The sequence below is a fragment of the Equus asinus genome, chromosome 21 (assembly GCF_041296235.1).
Source record: "Equus asinus isolate D_3611 breed Donkey chromosome 21, EquAss-T2T_v2, whole genome shotgun sequence".
Lineage (NCBI taxonomy): Eukaryota > Metazoa > Chordata > Mammalia > Perissodactyla > Equidae > Equus > Equus asinus.
The window spans coordinates 69,788,999-69,808,309 of record NC_091810.1 but is presented as its reverse complement, the minus strand read 5'-3'; the positions used below and the strand labels follow the sequence as shown (position 1 = coordinate 69,808,309).

At 35.5% G+C, this 19,311-nt stretch overlaps 1 protein-coding gene across 2 annotated transcripts in view; it reads left to right on the top strand.

Annotated features, from left to right (window-relative positions):
- The window catches only part of RARB (retinoic acid receptor beta), a 694,304-nt gene that overhangs the window by 37,494 nt on the left and 637,499 nt on the right, over window positions 1-19,311 (top strand). The window lies entirely within an intron of this gene.

Genomic DNA, 19,311 nt, shown 5'->3' with positions numbered 1-19,311 from the left:
CTACGTTGTAAAAACTGTCAAATTACAATTTTGCTGGGCCATGTTAGCACTCAAAATTCAATCTTTTCAGGGCTGACTCAATAAAACAGTGTAAAATGCATGTGTTACATGTGAGTGTTAGCTTCTTTTAAAATATATGCTGGGGCCGGCCCAGTGGTGGAGTGGTTAAGTTTGCGCGCTCAGCTTCAGTGGCCCAGGGTTTTGCCAGTTTGAAATCCTGGGCGCGGACATGGCACTGCTCATCAAGCCATGCTGAGGTGGCATCCCACATGCCACAACTAGAAGGACTCACAACTAAAAATACAGAACTATGTACTGGGGGGCTTTGGGAGAAAAAGGAAAAATAAAATCTTAAAAAATATATATATGTATCCTTATGATATTGTCTGCATGTGGAAAATCTAGGTTTTTGAGATCAGAATAATTCATTTAATACACAACAAGAATAGAAGACACTTTAGAAACACATCTATAAAAAATAATACCAAACTTAGTGTTTAATCCATTTATGAGGCTGATAAGACTTTAAAAACTGAATCATTGTCAAAGTACTTCATATGTTATCTCCATTTGTGGCTACTGTTTGTTTTTATTTCTGTGAAGCAAGAAATCAACACTTTTCCTATCTCCCTTTTGTCCAAGAAACTCTGAATAATTCTTAATAAAGTATAGGCCCTTATTCACTTATGTACATGTTGTTTTAAATATCTTACATTGAATGTACCATTAAAATTGCTAATTGCGATTGGTTGCATATGTAAGATTTTTCATAAGTTGATTCATAAATCTAGTCAACTGTATCATTTGTGTGCTATAATTTGATACAGTGGAAAAAGATCTTACAGGAGGCACAGAGTGTATGTTTAGAGGTTAGAACCTATGACTTGCACAAATATGAAACTTACTTAAACCAACTAAAATTGTGCTTCACGATCTTTAGAAAATTTAGTTTAACACTTTTCTTTTGCTTAAATAATAACACGCTCAATGTTAAATTTGGGAGAGGAAGGATGAATCGCTGAAGCACAGATGAAACTGTTCTATATGAAACTGTAATGGTGGATATATATCGTTATGCATTTGTCAAAACCCATAAAATGTGCAACACAAAGAATTAACCTTACTGTAAACTGTAGACTGTAATTAATAATAATGTGTCAATATTGGTTAATTGTAACAAATGTACTACACTAATGCAAGATATTAATAATAGGGGAAACTATGTGCCGGGGCGGGGGTGCGGCCAGAATGGTGTATGGAACTATATGTGCTGTTTTCTCAATTATTCTATAAATCTAAAACTGTACTAAAGACATTTGGAAGATAGAGAAAAATTTTAAAGATGATGAATCATTCGCAAAGCATTCCAGCTTTCTAAAGTGTACACATACATGTTAATGTATTTTCTCCTCTAAATTAGAATCATACTATAAGTCAACAGTTCTCTAAGCAATAACAGGTTTCCTGTCATTAAATATTATTTGAAATTGTGATTTTTGAAATGTCTTGATAGTAGTCGATCATATGGATGAATGGTAGCCTATATTAACCATTCCTTTTCATAGATACTAAAATATTTCTAATTTTGTATTTTATAAATAAGCAACAAACATAATCATATATGTTTGTCCTGATTATTCCTTTAGGGTGGCTTTTAATGGAACCACTAGATCACTAAGTCAAAAAAGGAACTTCATTCACATGGATTTGCCTATTGCTGTGAGATAGTTTGTCATTTATGTGTTTCTAGTTTTTCTATTTGGTACCGTAGATGCATCTGTTGATTCATGAATTACAATAACTTTATAATCTTTAATAATTGAGAGTCAACCCCTCTCTTACTCTTTTTGTTTTCAAAATTTTCCTGGCTATTCCTACCTGCCTATTTTTTTCTCACTTGAAGATTTGATTCAAATTTGAATTATAATTATATTTCAGGGAGAATTGTCATCAGTGCAGTGTTAAACTTTTCCAACCCAGAATAGACTGGTCTTTCTATTTATCTCTATGATTGCCTGTATATTTTGTCTTCAAAACTTGGTGACTTTACCAAGATATGCCTTCATGTTGATTACTTATCCCCCACCCACTAGGACATGCTATACTCTTTTCATTTGTTGGTTCAGACTTTATTTCAGAAAAAAATTTCTTTGAATATTTTTTCTCTTCCTTATTTAGGTTATAATGTATGCATTTCTTGTATAACCTTGGTCTGACTTAGTAATCTTTTTCTCCATTTTAACATCTAAATTTCATTTTGCTCTGTTTCTTCCAGCCTGTTTTTCAAGTTGCTTAGTATTTTTACTATGCTTGTTGGGTTGATTTAGTGTGATTTCATTTCTGTAACAGTTTAGTTTTTCATTTCCATTCTTTTCTGAGCTAGGCTAGTTAAATTTTCATCTCTTATGTTTCTTTAAAATCTTGGATCTCATCTTTGTATTCTTGTTTCAGAGGAGTCATTTGTTCTTAATTGCTTTGAAGTAATAAAGAGTTTTATCTAAGATTTTTATTCTGCTTTGTAGATTAAATTTTCATTGTTCACGATAATTTATAGCTATAAAACTTTGTATATATGGAAGAATGTATATAACAGATAATAAAATAATGAATAAAATACTTGAAAATAGATAAAATATTTCTTAGAAATATAAATGTCAATGACAAAATAATGAAATAATAATAAAGTAATAAAAAATCATAAACAAAATAATAGTAAAATAATAGCAAATAAAGGAATAATCAATAATAAAATAATCAAATAGATAAAACAAAACCCCCATATTCCACACCATTTAAGAACCAGAATGTTATCATTACCTTTGAAGGTCCCCGTGTACCTTTTTCCTATTGCTGTCTCTTTTCCTAACTCAAGAGAGTGCTAAGGCTCTGTTTTGTGTTAATTATTCCCTTGTTTATGATTCTGTCATTTGTGTGTATGTCGGAATAATATATTGTATATATGAGTATTCTAGTTGTTATATATATTCACCAATACTTTGTATTGCTAACTGTCTTTATTTTTCAACACTTGGTTGGTGTGGAAAAATATCTTATCGTGGGTTTAGTTAGCATTTACCTAATTTACTAATGAAGTTGTACATCTTTTCATGTTCAATGAACATATGTGCTTTATCTTTTATGAAATACCTGTGATATTTTTCTGTTGATTTCCAGAAGTTGTTTGTATATACTGGAGACTAATTTCCTTATTAGTTATGTTTTGCAAATATATACTCTCAGTTTGAAGCAAATCTTACTATCTTTATGGTGTCTTTTGATGAACACACCTTATTAATTTTAATGAATTCTAATATTCTTTTATGACCTATCAAGAAAATAAGAGTATTCTATTTTCTTATAAACATCTTAGTTTTGCCTTTCACATCATTCATTTGGAATTGATTTCTGTAACTGGTGTTAAGTGGGGATCTTTTTTTTCCCTAATATGAAAACCGATTGTTCTACCACTGTTTATTTTTTTTTGTTCATCCTATCTCAATGATAATTCTTTTCTATCACAAATCAAATTTCCGTGTCTGTGTGTGTCTTTCTGGGCTTTTAGTTCTTTCTCACTCTTTGTAAGTTTACTTTATATTAATACAGCTTTGTTTAATTACTATTTCTTTACACTAAGAAGCCTTCTACCTTGTGCTTCTTTGGAAGTGTTTTGGTTTCTCTTTTTCTTTGCTTTTCCTAATAATTTTCAGAATCAGTATGTCAAGTTCCACAAAAAACTCTGTAGAGATTTTGATTGGAATAATTTTGCCTATATGGGTCAATCTAGGCAGACATATCTTTATAATACTGAATCTATCAATTCATGAATATGGTATTACTACTCATTTATTTGACTTCTTTATGTATTTCAAAATCTTTTATATTTTTCTACATGAAAGTGACAAATTCTGCTTGGCTTATTGTAGACATTATTTTTTTAATATTGTAAATGATAGCTTTTGAAAAATCACATTTTATGCTTGCTCATAGCATGAGTATAGTTAATTTTTATATCCAGAAAACTTTAGGAACATTCATTTTAATAATTTGTTTGCAGCTTCGTTGGGATTGTATTATCTGTGATGCTTGTTCTCCTTTTTCAATCATTTTACCCTGTATGTGTATGTTAGAGGAGGTAGGGGAGGCTGGAGGCGTGAGTGCATCTTACTGCACTGGCTCAGACCTTCTAGTGCAACTTTTAATAGAATTTGTGATGGTGGCCAACCCTACTTGTTCCTAATTTTTAAAGGAATATTTTTAATCAGTGAATTTGAAGCTTTTTATATAGTAACTTCTTATTAGATTAAGAATATTCACTTATATTCATGATTTTCCTAAGAATTTTTAGTATGGTACCTGCTTTTTATTTAATGTCTCTCTTTTTTTTAATCTACAATAACATAGTTGTCTTTTTAAATCTTTTGATGTTGAACTGAGTGGTCAATTTTCACCCTTCGCCTTGTTTCACCTATCAGCCTCTAAGTTGCTCAGTCCCTCTTTCGTGATAAACTTTTTCCATTTGGCTTTTAGGACTTCCCCTCACCACCCCCTCCATCCTGGGTTTCCTCTTCCTCAGGTACCATTCTCGGTCTTCTTCTCTTTGATCTCGATATGTTTGAGTCTCAGGGCTCAGTTCTTAGACTTCTCTCCTTTACCAACATTTATTTTCTTGGTTTTCTCTAGGTTTCTATGCCTACATCTTCAAATTTATATTCCCTGCCCACCCCCTATCCCAAAGGCCAGACTTGGATGTACAACTGTGACAGTATCTCTACCTGGATGCCTTGCAGGTATCTCAAATCTAACAAGTCTGAAACTGAACTCCTGAGCTCTCAACCCCACACCCACCAGACCTGCCCCACACATGGCGTCTTCATTTCTACTATTGGTGACTTTACTCCTTGAAACAATCAGACCAAAACCTTGGAATTATTCTATATTCCTTCCTTTCTCTCATACCTCACTTCTAATGAGTCTGGAAATCTTGTTAGCTCTTCCTACACAATATATGCAGAACCTCACCACTTCTCACTACCTCCACTGCTATCACTCCGCTCTGGTCCACTGTTATCTCTTACCTCCCAACTGGTCTCTGCTTTGTACCCTTGCTTCTCAACAACTATTTTCAACATAACCAATAATGTTCCTTTCAGAGAGTAACGTAGGTCATGACATTCATCTTCTCAGAGTCCTGGAATGTTTCCCCATTTCACTTAGGTAAAAGCCGGAATCCTTACAGTGGCCTACAAGGACCTACATGGACTTTCTATTCCACCCCACCTCCTCAGAACATACACCTTACTTCTCTGACCTCCTGTGCTATTACCATTATCTGCCTTGCCCTCTGTCCCAGCCTCATTGCCTCCCTGCATGCCTTGAACACAGAAGTTCACACTCCTGCCTCGCAGCCTTCTTTTTAGCTCTTTCTTTTACCTAGAATGCTCTTCCAACCAGGTATCCACTTAACTAATGCCCTCATCTCCTTCAAATTCTGGCTCAAATCTCACCTTGTCTGTAAAGACAGCTCTAACTACGCTTGTGAATATTACAAACTATGCCCATTCCTTACCCTCCCCTGCACTCTTACTCTCATGTACCATGCTCTACCTTTTGCCACAGCACTTATTTTCTAGTGTTTTCTCTCAGGGGTCAGCAAACTTTTTCTAAGGGCCAGATGAAAATTTTCAGCTTTGTGGACTGTATGGTCTCTGTCACGGCTACTGAACTCTGCCATTATAGCATGAAAGCCATCATAGTGTAGACAACATGTTAAAAAAGGAACATGTGTGGCTGTGGTCCAATAAAACTTCATTTACAAAAACAGATGGCAAGCCAAATTTGGCCCATGCACCATTATTTATTGAAACTTATTCTACATTTATTACCTTTGTCTTTTTCTAAGGTTGATGTTATCTCTTACGTGAATTATTAGCTTATAAAACCATTTAGGCCTGGCATTTTCTTTGTGGAATTTTTTTTTATTCAATTTCATTAGTGGTTTTAGGACCATTCATGTATTCCAGTTCTTCTTGAATCAATTTTATTCTTCATACTTATCTCTTTTTAATCTCTTTACCTCTAGTCATGTCTTATTTTATTGTAAATATTAATTTATTTCTTCTCTTTTGTTTTCTTTATTTTTGTCAGAGATTTTCCTTTTTTTCTTTTTTAGTCTTTTTAGAGGACCAAAGAGATTTTGTTGGTGCTCTCCATGGTATGTTTTTCTAATTTATCACTTTCTCCTATTATTCTTTCCTTCTTTTGACTCATTTCTTTTTCTACCTTTATACTTTTTAACTTATTTTGCCTCTTTATATTAGATGTTTTTATGGTTAAATGTCATATAAGTGGATTTGGTTTTTTTGTTATGACAAATCTTTACTTGAAAATTACTATTTCAAAATTTACTTCTAGAATATTTTGCATTTTATATTTGTCTTGATCTTTGTTTTTCTTTTTTTGTCTGTATTTTGTTAAAATGTCTCTTCATTGCATTTCTTTTTTACTATGCTAGAAGATATACCCATTTCTCTCCTTCTAGGGGTTGCCTTAGAAATGCTTTCTATGCTTCTGTTATATAGGATTTTAGTGCTAGCTTACTTTTTCTAATCCCACAAATTTAACATCATGATTCCACTTCTTTTGTTTTTTTTTTAATTTAAGTACACCTGAGTCCTTCCTTCTTCCACTTTAGACTTCCTTTTGGAATCGTTTCCTTCTTGAAGTAAATTCTTTTGCAGATCTCTAGTGAATTGTCTCTTGTGCCCAAGTTGGTTTTATATTTAGGAAACTTCTGTGTTTAGGGTCAAATCACTCCAGAGATTGGCAAGCCGCTGATTATCATCCAAGCTTAGGCCATCTGTAAGTGACGTGCTGTGTACAGTGATTCAGCGTGCGACCTATGGGCCCAGACTTCCTAGGATCACACGGCAAATGTGTGATCTTGGGCAAGTTCCTTACATACCTTAAACCTCGGTTATTTTGTCTAGACAATGGGGATAATTACAGTATCCACTCATAGGTTAATTGTTAGAATTGAATAAGTTGATGTCAAAGTGCTTAGGTCACTAACCCTCAGCTAATGTAAGCAGTCAAGTGTAAGCTATTATGTTCATAGTATTAGTTTGTTTATGTTACAACTTTTAAATGTTTTACTGTGAAATAACTGTCTAATCACAGGAAGGTTGCAAAGATCTTCAAGGAGTTCCCATGTATCTTACCCAGCTTGCCCTGATTTAATACCTTACATAACCATGGTACGATGATCAAAATCAAGAAAATAGCATTAATACAATACTATGAACTAAATTACACACCTTAATCAGATTTCCTCAGTTTTCCCGCTAATGCCCTTTCCCGTTCCAGCGTACGGTACAGGATCCCACGTTACATTTAGTTGGCGTGTATTCTTAACCTTCTCCCGTCTGTGACAGGTCTTCAGTCTTCCCTTGACCTTCAGGACCTTCACACTTTTGGAGAATACCCGTCAGTTATGTTTTAGAATGTCCTTCAATTGGGATCTGTCTAATGATTTTTTTAAGATTGGCTTGAGGTTGTGTATTTTGACTAGAATAACACAGAAGTGATATGCCCTTTTAAGTGCCTCATACCGGGGTCCATGATGTCAATATGTCTTCTTACTTATTACCGATAATCACTTAGTTAAGATGGTCTCTGCTGGGTTTCTGCACTGTAAAGTTACATTCTTTTCCTTTGTGATTAATAAATACCTTGGAAGAAATACTTTGGAACTATGTAAGTATCCTGTTTCTCCTCAAACTTTCAACCACTAATTTTAGCATCCGTTGGTGGATCTTCCCTGAAACCATCAATACTAGAACGTTTACTTAATGGTGATTTTCTATTTCCCTCATTTATTCTATATTTAGTAATTCAAATTTTTTTCTTTAAGAACTGTCCCTTCTTCCTCATTTATTTAATTCAATTATTATTGGGTTAATCCAATAAAAATAAGTTAGAGTAATGGCGTGAGTGATATAGAGAGAACCACAGACAGATAGCTCAGAATCATGAAGTATATTCACATTAATCAAATCTGAAATGTTTGAGTATGTGAACATATTACTGAGCAAGCATGTAACCCATAATGCACTGGAAATAAATCTAAGTATCTTGAACTACACAGGTCTTATTTCTCAAATCTCATGTGGTATAAACCAGTCTTGCTTCTACTGCAATTTTATAAATATGTGTCTTTAAGGATCCACAATATATTCATTGCTGGAAATTGTTAGCTTTGGGAAAGTATACCACTTATGTTATACCAAAACATATGAGACATGAGACACTTTCTCATGTATAGAAAACAGCTTTTTCTCATGTATAGAAACATGGTGCCAATTAGAAAAATAGAATCCAGACAGTGGCATTTTATTTATCAAGTATTTATTACTATGGATTGATGAAAGAATTATAATATGTAATCTCATTCCCAGCCATAAGCATATTCAGAAGCAAAATTTGCATAAATTTATCATAAAATAGTAGCAAGAGAAATACCATTTTATTAACCCTGGGGCTATCTTGGAATATTAATAAGAATATTTAGGACTGAGAGCTAATAGTGCAAATTGAAACGACAATATGTCTCTACTAAATGCAAATGTATTTGTTCTATCATGTATATTTCCTCGAGTGTTTGTTGGCAGTGCCCTAAATTGGAAGAATATTTAATTTAATGGTTAGATGTACTATGTAAACGTAGTGCCTATATAATTTTTTTGAAAACTGTTTGCTTCAGTTTAAATGGAAGCATTCCTTAGCCATACAGTGATTCTTCGATAGCAACTCTTTTTTAACCATTTAAATGTAGTTCTCGAAAAAGGATAAATGCAGTAAACTCAAAGTTTTCATTTCCTTGCACATCTGAAAAATTAGTCAAATAAATTTTATGCAGTGATTTTTTTAAAGAAAGTAACTTTACTTTTTAAAACTAGATATAAATTCACATGGTTTTTCTAAAACTTGAGGAAGACTTGGGAAAAGACAGTGCCAGGAATCTTTAAAAATGAACTGCAGATGTGGCTAAAAATGAGTGGCTATTTGAAAGTCTGTAAAATAAACAATTATAGTGACCTCAACCTCCCCTGCAAAATTGTAAAGGTTGACTTGTGAAGATGTTGATCCAAAAAGACCACAGCTAAGATACTAAGTACTGCTAGGGTTCAAACACCCTCCTAAAGGCAGGGAGTTTCACTGAAAATCTACATGCCGGACAGCGAGAGCTCCATGTCCCATCTTCCGCTGACCTCTGAGAACAGTGGCAGGCTGACTTGTACCTGTCAGAGGGGATGTTGAAGGTCTTTTGTGAGGGGAAAGACAGACCTGTAGCTAGTGATGGAGGGCCTGTTAATGGGAGATATGCCTGTCTACAGGCCTCCAACATGCGTGTGGACTCCCTAATCTGCTTTTAAAGACATTCTCAGATTTTCCTTTTTATTAATTTTCAAAAAATATCAGTTACTGGATATTTTTACAACAGATAGGGAATTAGAATGAGAGAAAAAATGGCTCATTTTACCACTTAGTTAGCCCCTTACTGACATAAAGGGAAAATAAAAGTGGTATATATGCAAGGTTCCAAAATGAGAACAGCAAAGAAAGTCACAAATGAGTGTTTTGGGGCTATGTTGTTAGCTGAATACATGGTTAGAATTGTTTTGCCTTGGTGATTGATGTCTTGTATCGTTACATGATAACTGTCCTTTAGTCAACTTTTGTCCTAAAGTCTCTTCTGTCTACATGAATATAGCTCGACCAATTTTCTTTGTCTCGGTAGTTTCCTGGTATGTCTTCTCCCATTATTTTTTTTAAAACTTTCTGTGCTTTAAGGTGTGTCCCTCATACGTAGCACACAGTTGGATTGTTTTCTTAGTTTTCTTGTTCCTGTTTGGCATAGTTTATTCATATAGGTTTTGTTTTGTCTCTTTCCTTTCTTCTCTATCTTCTATTTTAAGTGCTTTCCTCAGACACCTGGTAAAAGCTTTAGTTGACTATGTATGATTCAGAATGGGAAATGAGGCAACTGAAAGCTCTGAAAGGGTCGCTGGGGCATAGCAATGGTGAGAATTGCTGTAATGCAGAAATTCTCTGTGCCAGCACAGTTGACATTGGGGGCCAGATAGTTCTTCATTGTCAGGGGCTGTCCTGTGTATTATACGATGTTTAGCAGCAGCCTTGGCCTCTACCCATTAAATGCTATTAGCAGCCCCTATTTGTGATAACCAGAAATATCTCCAATCATTGTTAAACGTTCCCTGGATTAGTGGGTAGAGTGCAAAATCTGCCTGGTTGAGAACCCCTGCTGTAAGATGATCTGTGTGTGCCATTTGTTGGGGAGCCCCTGGTGTCAGAGATTTTGTGGTTCCTCTTGGACTGATAAAATTTTCCAGGAAAAAACCAACCTATCTCCTGCCTGCAAGATAAAGATCTGGTTGAAAATGATTTGTGTTTTATTTGATTATTTTTCAAATCTATTTGTTCATCTTCTAATCTCTTACTCTAATTTTTACTTCCTGTCATTTAAAAAATAATAAAAACACCAATTGTATATCTAATTGTACGTCTAAAATTTCAATATCTGAAGTTACTGTCAGTCTGATATATTCATTGGCTTTCATACTTGTAGCCTTGTTTTCTTCTGTGTTACATAGTTTTTTTTCCCACAGTGAACCTGTTTCTTGGAATTTTATCTGTGGGAATCTTTAAGGCCTGAGGTAAAATTGGGTTCCTCTAGAGAGGATTTGCTCCTTTTTTTTTTTTTAAACCTGGGAGGGCTACCAATTCATAGCTTTAAATTCTTAACATAAGGGGTTTAGGATCACCTTTGTAGGGGCTAATTTATGCTGTAAACCTATGTGAGGTCCTGCTTGGATTTACCAGTTCACCATGGAGAGATGTTTCTCTTTAACATGTCACCAAGATTTAAGACAGGTGGTTTTCCTTGTAGGCCCCAGATGGGTCTGTTTCTAGTTCAGTTGCACTAAGGGTATAGATTTGGGGGTACCGTTATTTATTCAGGGGGTTTTATTCTGCTTGAATCCCATCTTTCAAAGTCCTTGAGCTTCGTCTCCTGCCTTCTGAATCCTCCAAAGCTATGAAAATAGAAGCTCAAGGGTACCTAATTCAGTAAATGCTCTAAGACATAAACCAGATAAGATGCTTCACTTACCTCTATATTTCTGATACTTATTTATTTATTTTTTTGTTTTGGTGAGGAAGGTTTGCTCTGAGCTAACACCTGTTACCATTCTTCCTCTCTTTGCTTGAGGAAAATTGGCCCTGAGCTAACATCTGTGCCAATCTTCTTCTGTTTTATGTGGTTTGCCACTGCAGCATGGCTTTCAATGAGTGGTTGTAGGTCGGTAACCGGGATCTGAACCCATGAACCCTGGACCGCAAAAGGGGAGCGCGCTGAACTTAACCACTGTGTCACCGGGCTGGTGCCTCTGATATTTACTTTTGCTTTTAGTATTCCTTGCAAGTTTATAAATAATGAATTTTTGAAAATACCTTAGAATTTTTAGTTGTTTTCAATGGGAGATTTAATCATGCATTCTGGTCTGCCATGCCACCCAAAATGGAAACTCCATTTTTTTTCTCTAACAAATGATTAGGCATTTAAGGCTACTAGACATTTGAGGAACATATATAGCATGAGACACAGAGACCAAAAGAAACAAATAGAAAAAGGGATCTTTGGAAAACTTAAAATAATGCAGGGAAGAAAGAGAGGAAAACCTCAGGGGGAAGAAAACACAACCCAAATCTATAATTAATGTCCTTGGTGACGTAAAAGGTGTCTCCATGAATAATAATATGAAGCTGTAAACGTGAAATTTTCAAAGTATAGAAAGAATGCTTGGATTTTAAATATATAATTGTGTAAATGAAATGTTCAAATAGAAGTTATGGAGAGGTAGCTGAAGATATGTTATCATTAAGTAGAATAAATAGGTAAAAAGATAGAAAACGGGAGAAAAGTATTAGAGAATTAGACTCATGGTTCTCAAAGAGGAGTGTGAGTAACCCTGAGGGTCCCTAAGATCATAGAAGGGGTTTAATGGGGTCCCCCCTTTTCCCACCTACATATCTGTACAAAGCTCAATTTTCTTCATTCTCCAGTGAAAATAACATATTCCAACAAACTGAATGCAAAAGCAGATATGAGAATCCAGTTGTCTTCCATATTAAACCAGACACTCAAGAATTTGCGAAAATGTAAAATTATATTCTTCTCACAAATTTTGTTTTTGAAAACAGTTACATTTTTATTAAAACATTTGTTAACATACAATGAGTTTAAGTTAATACATATTTAGATTTTCTGTTTTAATTTCTGTTATGATAAAGACCTATAGATATAGCTCCCATAAACAGAAGCCCTTTGCAATCCTCAATTTTAGGAATGTACAGTCTGAGATCCAAATGTTTGATAATTTCTGAATTAGATAGCTCAGGGAGTCCAACATCTGGCAAATAGGACTTGAGGAAAGATAAAATGGATAAAGAAGAATTTCTCCAACAATTCAGAACTTCTTGAGAGTGTTGGAGAGGAGTTTCTAGATTGAGTGGATTTGTAGAGTGCTTAGCAAAAATAGATTAATTTGGATACAGAATATATTATGGTATTTCAAAATTCAAGGGACAAAGGTAAAATTATGAACGTTTTCATAAAAAAAAACCCAGATTACATGTAAATATCTGAGACTCATAATGGCATTGATCTTTCCAAAAGCAAAACTGGAAGCCAGAAGACAATGGAGTAATACCCTTAAAATTTTGAAGGAAAATGGAGGTTCCACCCTAAGATAGTCAGGAGGAGAGCATAATGATGGCTGGCAGCAAGCCCAAGGACCTGCTGTGCAGAGAGGAGGAAAATAGGGTCCCAGGAGTGGTGACTGCAGAAAAAGATGAAATGGATCAGTTTTCTGAGCTATTTGAATTGAGTTGTACTTCAGCAGAGTTTATGGATAAATTATTAAAATTAGATTAACAAAACTAAACCAAAAATATTGGTTCAATTTTTAGCTCTAGGGGAAAGAAAGTTTTATGAAAAAAGATTTGTAATCATGTGCCACATGGCTCAGCTGTAAATAATATTTATGGTCATAATTAAAATCTGAATATTGATCAAATGAAAAATTTTCAAATAATGAATTATATTTGGAGAATGATGAGAGAAAAGTATGTGAGGGGATAATAGGTAGAATGCCAGGCAGGCGTTAGGAAGTTAGTAAATAACATTCAGAAATGGAAACCCAATGGCAATACAATTTTTAGAAAAGATTTATGAAAGGAAAGAGCAGAAGAAATAGCTGAAAAAGAGTTGAAAGTGTTTACATAACTGGCAGTTTTATTGTAATTTATGGGGGCATAACCACTTCCATTTCAACTTAAATATTTTCTCTTCTTGGAACAACATTAAACCAAATTTAATATTTTGTGGAGTCTTACTAGAGAAGAACAGAGTTGCTTACATTTTCCAGAGTTCTACCACCCCGACACACTCAAGTCAGTATAGAAGGCCTAACAGTCACCTAGTCAGGAGACTTTCTCCATGTTTTCTTCTTGGCAGAATGTCCTTTTTGTTTAGAAACACCACCTTCCACCTTGGGCATGCGTGCCCAACCAACGCTAGCAATCCCACTCTCCTGACCAGTGATTTGTTGACAAATGCATATGTGACAGAATCCTGACCAATTAGATCTAAAGGAGTCTTCACTGGTGATGGTGGTGGTAGAGTGTCTGGCAAAGGTTTCCTATTTACAAAAATATGTTGGATAAGATAGTTTTCTCATCTGATGAAGGGTGTTAAGGTTGGATACGATTCCTGGAACAGCATGCAGCACTGAGAGGAGCTGAAGTTAAGGATGCAGAGCAGAAAGAGTAAGAATTGGGTCCTTATGACATTGTGGAGCCTGTAAATTATCCAACCCTAGAAACTAACTCCAGATTTTTTTTTAACCTAGATTTTATAAATCTCTTTAAGTCAATTGAATCTGGATTTTTAAAAATTCCAACAGAAGTCACTTTAATTTATATTTTTCCAAAAGTAAGTTGCACTTTATAGCTATATTGACCTGTAATAATTACACCGTTTTATATGCATCAGTCCTTTGATACTCAGGGGAGAAAATACACATTTACTTGTTTGAAGTCAGACTTTCAACAGTCAGTATGTGGTATTTTTTTAAGCCATTAAAGGAAGACTTTTAAACTTAAAGGAGTGGTGGTCTATGGAGCAAACAAACTTTTAAATACTATAAAGTGAAGGAATCAAGAAAGAGGGCAAAGCAGGAACGCTATTGTTTTGACATTCTAATTATAAATACGTTAGACTTGGTGCAAAAAATCATCAAACCATCAGTCTTGGCGATGGTTAAGTTAATTCACTTTTTGAAGTTCAATAATTCATCTGCGAAGTGTCAGCAGCTGGGTCTTGTTAATGGTAAGCCTTTCATTCCTGTTAAATCAATTGTAAATAATAGAACCCCTCAGAGAAAAATGATGAAATAAGCATTGATTTCCAAATTGGGTGTCAGATACAGAGCATTAATAAAACACATCGCAAGCCAACAAGTACCTAATATACTCTGATCACTGAAATGGTAATCAGAGAGGAAAAAAATCAATGATTTTTGTGTAAGTTGCTAGTATTTTTACATTTCATTTGTATCTATGTATCATATCAAATTTCTCATTTTGGGCCCTAGGTGGTTATTTGATTTACATTATCCTGTCCAGCAAAACCAAGTTGTTTTGTGTAATTGGAGATTTGTTTCTCCCTTGTTCTCAATAAGTGACAGGCATCTGGTCACATAGTGTTTTAGTTGTCTGACACTCATGATTTTGTTGTGTTTAATGTAATACAATAATCATTTACAGCAAGTCACATAAAACACTGCAGAAAAATGTAGCCACTCTAATAAAACTTTTAAGAAAAATAAAGCTCTCTAGCAGGTGTCCATAAAAGTGTTTTATGCTTACAAACTCTATTAAATGTTAATGCCAGTGTCCTGTGAATACCACATATGGGGTCTCGCTGAAAGGAAAATGTGTCTCTGAAACTGTGATTCTCCAGCAAAGGAGGTTGGAAGGGCAATCCCATGTTATCTGTTAGACTGAAATATGAAAGCCATTAGGGGCTCTACTCATTGTGCATTTTATGAAGGGCTAGTCTGAGGGAAAGTACGTGATGTTCTTTTTAAAGCTGTACATGGTACAGAGGTGGAAATACTGAGGACACAACTTTCAAAAGGGCATCGCCAAACTTTCTCAAAGTTATATAGCATAGCACAATTCTTTTCCAAGGATGGAAGACGAAATAGCAGTGACATAGTGTTGGTTGATTTGGGCTTGATTTTTACCTGTTTTAGTGCTATTTCCTCATATTTCATTTACTAATTGCATTCTGTCTCAGTTCTATTGTGCTTTCCTTTTTAATTCTAGATTTCTTTATGAACCTGTTGGAGAAGTTATCCAAATAATGTTTTAACTGTTAATCAAATGGTTAAATACCACTGAGTGGGACCTATTGCTGTCTTGACCCCAAGTACAAGCTAATTTCCTCTTTGTACAAACCTCATTTTGAAGAATAGATGAAATCCAAATGGTGACTGTAAATAATAGCCAGAAATAGAAGCTATTACTCACAAGAAAGAAAATATTATGAGCTAAATACAAGATGCGAAGTGACTATCAAGTGTAAAACAACATATTTACTGAGTATAGGGAACTTGGGACCTGACATCTTTTCCCCAAACCCACGTAGAGACCAATTACTGTGTACTCAAAAGAGGAAAACAGGGTGGTTACAGAACTTAAATTATGCCAGATGAAGAATAGTTGAGGGATATGGAAAATTTTAGCTGGGAGTAAAGAAGACTTAGACTCAGGTAGTCTACCAGCTGGTGAAGATCTCTTATATTAGGATGACCATAAAATTTATTTTCCAAAGGGGGCAGCTTTAAGAATAAGGGACAACCATTATGTACAAGGACTGTACTGGGCAAATGGACTGTGTGGTCATCCTAATCTTAAAGAGGAGCTTGGCTGCTGGTCTCAAAGGGTTCCTGTAGGATCAATGAGAGAAAGAGACAGGTTGGATTACTGTATAAGGAAGGAATTTGTAAGGAACTGTTCAGTGTCTGAAATGGATGCGTGCCTTTAGGAATTTCCAATTAGTCAATAGAGTTGCCCCGATGAGAATGTGAGGCCATCTGACAATGAGATTTTAGTGGGGATTTGAGCATCAGACTTATGATTAGACCAAATGAACTTAAACATTGTTGCAAACCTTGAGAATCTGTGGTTCTAAATTTTGAATGAAGTCCCATGGAGAGCTGGACGTTCTTAGTCAAGTTGTTTTAAGATCCTTTCATAGGATGGTATTCTAGAATGAGTGCACTCTAGCATGGCTGTAGTGTAGCTCTAAATCACTGACATCAGAATGAACATCAATTTTGATCAAGAATGAGCTAGGCAGAAACCTCAGGATCCTAATTTTGGGGTGCAGGGCCTAAGGTTAGGACTGCTAAACTAGAATTGGGTAAGATTAAAAAATGGATGTATATATTGGAGACCTTGGAACATGAAAAAAAAAACCTTTGAAGCAGGGTCTGCCATCCCTAGACTGTCCTTCAACTGAATTTTTGAGAAGCCAGAATGTTTCAAATAAAGTAGCCCGCCTGAACTGTACGGTGAAGTTGGATCCTATGTACATTTAATCTAAGCAATTTGAGCTCTATAGACATAGTGCTATAAAACTGTCCTCTATATTTGTATGCATTATATACTACCTATTTTATATGTTATATCACTTTATAGAGTGACTTAAGGGATCTGCAAAGGTAGTCTTGACTTTGTAATTTGAGCCTTATTTGCTGACATAGATCTGAACTCACACACGAGGGTGCTCCCGACTTCTATCTGTCCGACAACCTCTTGTTTGTCCAGGTCAGCTCAAGCCCCATGTTCTCTGTGAAACCTTCCCTGCTAGCCATGGCTAGGGCTGGGCAACCTGACCTTAGCCTCTGGTGGCACTTCTTGTCCACAGGGTGAATTTGGGCATTGAAATAGGCCTGTCTTTACTGTCTTCCATTTGTAGTTCAGGTACATCTGGCCTCTCTGACTGGACTGCACACCCTTGCTAGAGGGACTGAGTCACTCATCTCTTTGGAGGCTTCTGGAGTGTCATGCGCCCCATGGATGACTGTTCAGTTGAGCTGGGCTCACCTGATCCTTAGTTGAGAAGAGGGGCTTCCAGGAGCCTCGTGATACCTGACCTCCCAAGCAAAAGTATCTGTAGATGAATCTCGTTCTTCTTATGGCAGCCTGATCCAAATAGAAAAGCAAAAGATGTCTATAAAAGGCAGTAATGTGCAGGAGACATTCTGTTTGTTAAATTAATTTTAGGCTGATTTCCTATATTAAGCTTTAATGTCCATGGTGTACAGACCATGTGCTCAAAAAAGGTTTCTAATTATTTTTTAAATGTGCTCTCTCCCTTTGGGAATTTTGCATACATACGGCTGATTTCATATATATGAATTCATACTTGAGATTCATATTTTACATAAAATACAGTATTAATAGTTTGAAAAGTATTTATCCCATAAGAACTGTAGACTTCTACTTCTCTAATTCCTGTTTTTTCAAATTAATGCCATGGAGGCATGAAAATTGGTGTATTCTGAAGACTGCAAATTCAGATTTCATAAGTAAGGACCATCAATTACAAAATAGTCTGTGAATAATGGGATCGAGAGAAGATTTGCAGTTAGATTTCTTCTGTTGACTAGTGTGCATGAGAAAACATGATGTATGGAGAAAACTTTCAAGAGGGAAAGAGACAAAAGAATACTTTTAATACAATGGAAAATATTTTTTTTACAAGCTATCATCTCAGTGTAAGATTAGCATCTGTAATATATTGGAAGTAAATTTTGGCTGAGGCCAATTTATTATAGCACATCTCCGTAGTGTATTAACTCTGAACAGTCCTTCATGAATGTGTGTGTTGAAGCTTACTTCTTTAAGTTCCATTGCTCCTTAAGTGTTAGATAAGTAATTGTATCTTCTTTGAAATTTAGCAGTATTTTATGATGAGAGGATATCATGGTTATGCTTATGTATAAAACTAATTGGCCTGTAAGTTCTTAACTAAAAGACAGAGCAGTAATTGAACAATAGATTGTTTTCACTTAAATAATGAAAGAATATAATCTAGAGGGCAGTTAGATTATTCTGGAAAGAATAATCTAACGACTGGCACAGCTGCTACTTCTAGAAATGATGCTCAGTATTATAGTTCGAGCATATGTTGTGACCTCTTAGGCTTATGCTATTTTTTTCCTTTCCATCTTCACCTTGTGACATACTCCTGCTGTTGGCCAGTTGGGAGGAGGACACTGCTGACTTGCAGCGACTCGGGCACGTTAGGGTTTTGCCTAGCATTCCTGGCATGTGAGAGGAGAAAGCTGACAACCTCGGGGGAGAGGGCAGTGCAGTGGAGATCGAGGCAGCGTGCCTCCACTGGGTTTTATCTGGATCTTGGCTCATATATGCTCAGTGACTAGCTGGTCCGGCAGCAGTGTTTTGAGTGCGCACAGCATACAGGCACATGTTGGACACTTAGGATTACATGACTCTGTTAGTGACTGAACTACCATGGGTCTTCATTTTTAGGAATAAGAAACCTACCTTTGTTACATGGAAATACTAGACTAGCCAGATAGGACGTTTTCCACACATCCTGAAAACCCAGAAGATAGGCTGTTCTCCATAGGAGATGAAATTCTTTTTTAAAGCATAATAATAGTAACAAGGATCAAACACTTGGGTGGTTCTCGGTGCCTGCTAAGCAAATATTTCATATATTGATAAACACTTACCACAACTCTATGAAAATTGAGGCCAGAAAACTAAAGTAACTTGCACAAATACTAGTGGTGGAGCTGAGATCTGAACCCAGGCAATCACAGCTTTTTTTCCTAACCATGCATAGTGGCTAAAAGCTAAGGCCCTGTATTCAGCCAAAGTTGGGTTTAAGCACTGGCAATCTGATACCTAACTTAAATGAGGACAGTAAAAGAATCTACTCTAACGTTTTGGCAATTGTGACATCTCTGGCATATAGTAAGTGCTCAGGAAATGTTAGTATTATTTATAATGATGGAAAGAGAGTGGTTCTCAATTGATGGGTATAAAACTATCTGATGTGTATCATGTTTTATGGGCACGCATGGGGGAGGGATTGTGGCACAGGGGAGGGGAGATGTACCTGTACTCTTG